The following is a 6,000-nucleotide window of genomic DNA, read 5'->3' on the forward strand; positions in this document are numbered from 1 at the left end:
ATTCAAACAAATATTTCTGCCACTGAAATTTGTTCTGACACCAGAATATATCATTGTAGAAGACAGTGGGTCATGAAACGAATGAAGGTTTTCTTTCCAGTTATTTCCTTACTTACAATAACTTATCTTGGCTGCCATTTAGATCTGTTTTCTTTGGGGCAGGTTTCTTTTAACGTTTTGTTAAGTGTTAGCTTGTTAATTTCAAAACGAGATTAGTATTACCAAACATAAAATTTTAAAAACAGGAACCAGCAGATGGCATAGTGGTTGCATTGCCGGACTCCCACATAGTCCAGAGTGGTTTGAGTCCCAGACCTGGTGGCTTGAAATTCATGTGTATGAGCATGTCCAAGATCCTGGGAGAAGGGGTCTTTAGGGTGGCCATCCCCACTAGGGGGGGGTGATTTCTCACTTTCCCTCTCACTGTCTCTGTTTCTCTCTGTCTCTCTCTCTCTCTCTGGCAAGTGCATGTGCCCTAAGGCAAAAAAACAAAAACACCTGAAAGATAAGAGACTTGGTGTGATTTCCTTTTCTTTATGCATTTGCATGACTTTTTACTGTGACTCTCCATCATAGTGAGTATATGTGTGTGAGGGGAAGAGTTTTAGAGCAATGCAGAAAAAGAACATAAAAAAGCTCAGGCATGAATACAAACTATAGACACATATACACACACATACATGAAGTCATGAACATATGTGTATAATATGTAGGTATACTTATATACATATACATCATGCAGGAGTTACTGTAAAAGGCCACACCCACTGAAAAGCAGGGAGGATATCATACTTGAGACAGGATGCCTGGCTGTCGAAACCAGCAGTAGTGATCCTGGTGGCCTCTGTAGCCTTTGATGGTATGGGAAAAGTATTCCAAAAGCTCTTCAGTTTTTTGTTTCCCTTTCACCTTCCATGCAACAACACAGCAGCAAGGGCCTTCTGCTACACCTTCTGTACCTACATAGCAATACCATTTGCATTAGTCCAGTTATTATACTGTAAGTGTTCAAGTATGTAGACGATGAGATTACCAACAAAAGAAAAGAATGACTTATATTGGGGGAAAAAAGACCATATCAGAGCAGAAGTCTCAGGGTGAATATCCCATAATCTCCTGAGAGGCCACAACAAATTTTTATGGAGCAATATGACTACTCAAGTAGCCACTTTATGACAATAAACACCCAAAATCGAAAAATCCTTGGGTAACATAATTACTGAGAATATAGAGAGAAAGTAACCATTTAATCCAGAGCATGTGTTCTCTACCACAAGAACTCAATAGCTGACATCACATGGGGTGTGGCTGGTCTAGGCCCAGGAAACGAATTCTGGAGAGTTGAAGTCAGACAGTTCTCTGGCTGGGCTTGAAATCCAACAACCAAGCAGGTCTGACAGAGCCTAAGGCTGCTGACCTGGGCACAGAGCAAGGCCCTCCTGTTTACTTGCATTTTGCTTCTGGAAGGAGTGGCTGTGGTGGATGAGTTAAGGCTGTGGTTATAGGGTGTTGCCAGTGATTTAATTTTAATATTTTTACCCTTACATTTTGTGCAGACTGAAGGCTTTGCACAATCACATGGCTCCCTATCATCTACCTCTCTCTACTGGGCACTTTGTGTACTATTGTAAACAGTAATGTAAGTAGTGTTACAACAAGGTTTGAGTCTTAAGTGTAGACTCTGTAGACTAAAAAAATAAATAAATTTGACTTACAAAAGGAAAACAAGTGAACACTGGGAAAAAATATAGAACCCTACAGTCTATTCTCATGATATTTTCAAAAAGTAAATGACATCGGGAACCAGCAGTTAGCGTAATGGCTATGTCGCTGGACTCCCACGTAGTGGACCGCGGTTGGTGTCCCGGACCCGGTGGCTTAAAACTCACGCCGGGCGCGTGTGCGTGCGTGCCCAGGATCCCGACAGGAGAATGGAGGAGAAGGGATTGCGGCGTGACCATCCCCCCTGGGGGGTGATTTCTCGCTTTCTGTCTCTATGTCTCTCTCTGTCTGTCTGGCGAGCGCACGCGCCCTATAGCGAAAAAACCTCTCCAAAAAAAAAAAAAGTAAATGACAGCGATCTATGACTACAACCTATTTCAGCAATTATTTACTAAAATCAAAGTTGTTTTCTAAATATAAAAGATAATGGTGGTATCAACTTTGAATAAAACTCTTCAGAGATTTTTTTTTTCTTTTTTTGGCGAGGTTTTTGCTATAGGGCGCGTGCGCTTGCCAGACAGAGAGAGACAGAAAGCAAGAAATCACCGCCCAGGGGGGGATGGCCACACCGCAATCCCTTCTCTTCCATTCTCCCCTTGGGATCTTGGGTGGGCAGGCACGCACACGTGCCCAGCGTGAGTTTAAGCCACCGGGTCCAGGACTCGAACCGCGGTCAACTACATGGGAGTCCAGCGACACAGCCATTACACTAACTGCTGGTCCCACTCTTCAGAGATTTTTTAGCTCTTTTTCATTCATCAACATGCATGCACAAGTGAGTAAACTTATTTATCAAAAAAAAAAGAATACTTTTTCAAATGAGTTTGTACCATTACCGGTTTTGTACTACCATTCTGTATTAAAATACAAACTACAGAGTAGATTAATGAACTTGACACTCTAAGAAACTTGTTTCTCTCACAATATTTAAAAAAATAAAAATCTGAGACCAGTGGTAGCATGGTAGTTAAGGTGCTGGACTTCCCACATGGCTGACCACAGTTCAAGTCCCAGACCTGGCGCCTTGCTTTCTCTCTTTCTCTCTCTCTCTCTCTCTCTCTCTCTTTTTCTCATGAACTCATGTGAAATAACAAATAGTATAAAAAAATTCTTAAAAAAAAAAACAAACACCCTGATTTTGTACGATTATTCTAAAGTTAATTAATTTGTACAAATATGAAACTCCATGCTTTCTATATTGTATATTGAAAAAAATGTCCAGGACCTTCATATGTTCAGCTTTTTAACAATATAATTTCACTGGGCATTGTTACTCAAAACTCTAGCTCATTACTGGCTTGCATTTAAAATGCCCTCCCGAGGAGCCTGGTGGCTGGCCCATGTGCTTCTAACCTGTTTGCGGATTCCTACGGATGTAAGAACAGATCATCTCTCAAAGTTGATAACAGCCTGCCTCATAACAGAATATCTAAAATTCACTCTGAAGCTCTTAAAATGCCATGTTTTTCTTTACTGGAGGATGGAAGAACAACGTACATACCTCACATGACCATAAAGAACACTGTGGACAACATAAGCCTGATGCTCACTCCTGAGAATGACGCGAAGCATCCTGACTTGCTCTCACCTTTGCCTGGGAAGACTGAGTGCATGGTGTCTGCAGTAGCTTCCCTGGCGGTGCACACACAGGCTGCAGCTGTAGTAAACAACCACCAGCCCAGAGTTGCTAAGGTCAAGGTCTCAAATGCTATACCAGGACCATTTCCTCCCAAATGACATGCATTTCTAGAAAAGGAACTTTGGGGGAGGGAGAGGGTATCAAGGGCTCATTAGCACAACCATGTTCATTCAATAAATCTTAATAAAAAGCATTCTACAATAAAGTTCAGCTGAAGTTTCTTTTAAATATGCATTACTGAGTAGTAGATAAATAACTCAAGGACTTCAAAAATAAACAGTAACCCTTCAGAGAATGTTTTACTTAACCGGACAGCAATAATGGTTACAGTTTTAGTTCATAAATTACAAAAACTGCACATGAACACATTCCAAATTTTACCAGCTTAAGTATATTTCACAATAATTATGAATTAGAATAATAAGCCTCTTTCCTGAATATATTACAAATATCTCCAGTTCTTGTATGTTCAAATTGCTCTCCCCAACTCAAAAGCACTCAATATACTCTATCTAGTATTAAGACTGATCAGGCTGCAGCAATGAAGATATAACTTATGCAACTGAAACGTTTGTCCTTCAACATCCTATTTCTACTAAGCTTCTACAATTACAATTTTTCTAACCCAAAAGTATACCCCTTTAACGTAACCAATTTCTATGGGGATTTAAAAATGTAAACAACATGTAAATGAATCCTGCAATTGCACAACCAGGCATTTTCCTTTTTTTTTTGGGGGGGGTGGAGGTCTACTGTCTTAAATAAACGTCTATTCTAACACCATTTCTTAGAAGATGATATACACCCACTCTTCAAAGTGACCACTCCTATACTCGTCACAAGCTACTGCTTGCTAAAAACCACCAAATTTATTCCAAAGCATTTACTTATCTAAACAACTCTATCCTCCACTAAGAAAAGGGCACGGAGGCGTCTAGGTGGATTTGCAGAATGACGTGTATTTGATTGGCAGATGTCTACCGAAGCAACTAGATGCACATGCACTAAATGTAAATAGAGCCGTTCCTCTCTCTGGTGTTACAGGGAGACGGAAAGAATATTAATGCTGATTTAAAATAAAATATCCCAACGCTCGGCTGAAAATTCTATTAGCCAGTGGAATTATTTAAAACAATTCACACAGAACGATACTTAAGCCATCCGTACAGTTAAATTAGAGAGCTGACAATATTGACCACACAAACTGTTTATCCAGATTACACATTCCGTTGTACTAATACTCTTTAACTCAACACAGTCAGCTTTTATCAGCTGAATTAAGGCTATTACTATTAAAGTATGCAAAACTCGAAGCGCAGGGTGAAGGGGGTTGGGAAGCTGCAGGGCATATAACAAAGGAATTGGTACTTTTTCCAAGCTTTTGCCTCAAATGTACTGCGAAACAAAACTGTTGAGTGCACCCCACCCTTTTCCCAAAGATAAAAGTTTTCAAAGTTCTACTAGGCAGGTTCTCCACCCAACAAAAGCAGGATTGATTCTCCCGGTAGGGGAGCATCTAACAGGAACACCAACTAATGTCGCGGAGGTCAAGTCCGAGCCCTCGGAGCCAGCTTCTAAGGCAATAAGTGGCTCCCAGACCGGCTCCGCGGGCTGCCCGGCCCAGGTGGACGTGCAAAGTTGGCCCTTGTCAACTCCGGCCAGGTCACCCGTAATTGAAAATAACTGCCAGGGGCCAGCCCCTGGCTACTAGCATGGACCAGGCACTGTAGCAAGTGACAGTTACACATCATTAGGACCGGAGACAATAATGAATGTAGCACCAGGACCACTATTCATGCCAGCACTGTCATCTCCACCTTAACCCCTTCCCCTCCACTCGCTCCAGCGCACACACACAGCCCACACCACCCCGGTGCCGCAGCTATTCGTCGAGCCCGCTCAGTTCCTGGGGGCCAACTACTTCCACGAGCGTACCCCCCGCCCCATTCAGCCCTGGGGTTTGATTTCTCATCCTTGGCAACTGTCAGGCAAACACTGCAACCAACGATCCCACTAGGGGTAGAAAAACATTTGCTTAATTCACGTTAGTTGACAAGTTCTTTTTTAAAAAATTTAGGGGAGGGGGGAGGAAACCTCCTCCTTTCTTCTCCACGAATCCGACCGACGCTACTTGCTTTGCGATACCATCGCCCTTCCCCGGCCCCCTCCCGCTTCCCAACACTTTCCCCCTTTAAGAACACAGACCAACCGAAATGATTTAACTTGAGCAGATGACAGAAGGAAAATAAAACATGTTAAGAGAATACGGTCTGATTTGGGATGGCAAAAAAGAGAGAGAAAGGAGGGGGGGTTATTTATTTTGATAAGAAACGGAATCGGCACAGACCTGAACAGAAGCTGCAGAGCAGGAGAAATTGTTTTCTTTCCCTCACACAGAGTCCCCCTCTCTCTCCCTTTCTCTCACACACGCGCGCGCACACACTCACTCTCGCACACACACGGCGTCACCCGCGCACACTCACACGCACACGCACAAGCAGAGCCTCTCAGCTGCTCTCTGCAGTTCTCAGGAAATGAATGGGGGGCAACCCAGGGAACTGTTGTACTTGCAAATGACTTACCCGGATCACATGATGCGCTAAATGTAGGGTGGGCCGGTGGGTGGAGGCTGCCGAGAC

At 42.9% G+C, this 6,000-nt stretch overlaps 1 protein-coding gene across 5 annotated transcripts in view; it reads right to left on the bottom strand.

Moving 5' to 3' along the window:
* Positions 1 to 6,000, bottom strand: part of KLF12 (KLF transcription factor 12) — a 514,190-nt gene extending 508,190 nt beyond the window's left edge. For 3 of the 5 annotated variants that reach the window (XM_014590348.2, XM_006139823.3, XM_014590373.2), the window contains exon 1: positions 5,944 to 6,000. The gene's annotated coding sequence lies outside the window, so the exon portion shown is untranslated. Of the gene's footprint in view, positions 1 to 5,708; positions 5,876 to 5,943 lie in introns of those variants that run through there. The other 2 variants (XM_027774371.1, XM_006139824.3) reach the window with 1 other exon arrangement.

The sequence above is a fragment of the Tupaia chinensis genome, unplaced genomic scaffold (assembly GCF_000334495.1).
Source record: "Tupaia chinensis unplaced genomic scaffold, TupChi_1.0 Scaffold000004_1, whole genome shotgun sequence".
In the NCBI taxonomy this organism is placed as follows: Eukaryota; Metazoa; Chordata; class Mammalia; order Scandentia; family Tupaiidae; genus Tupaia; species Tupaia belangeri.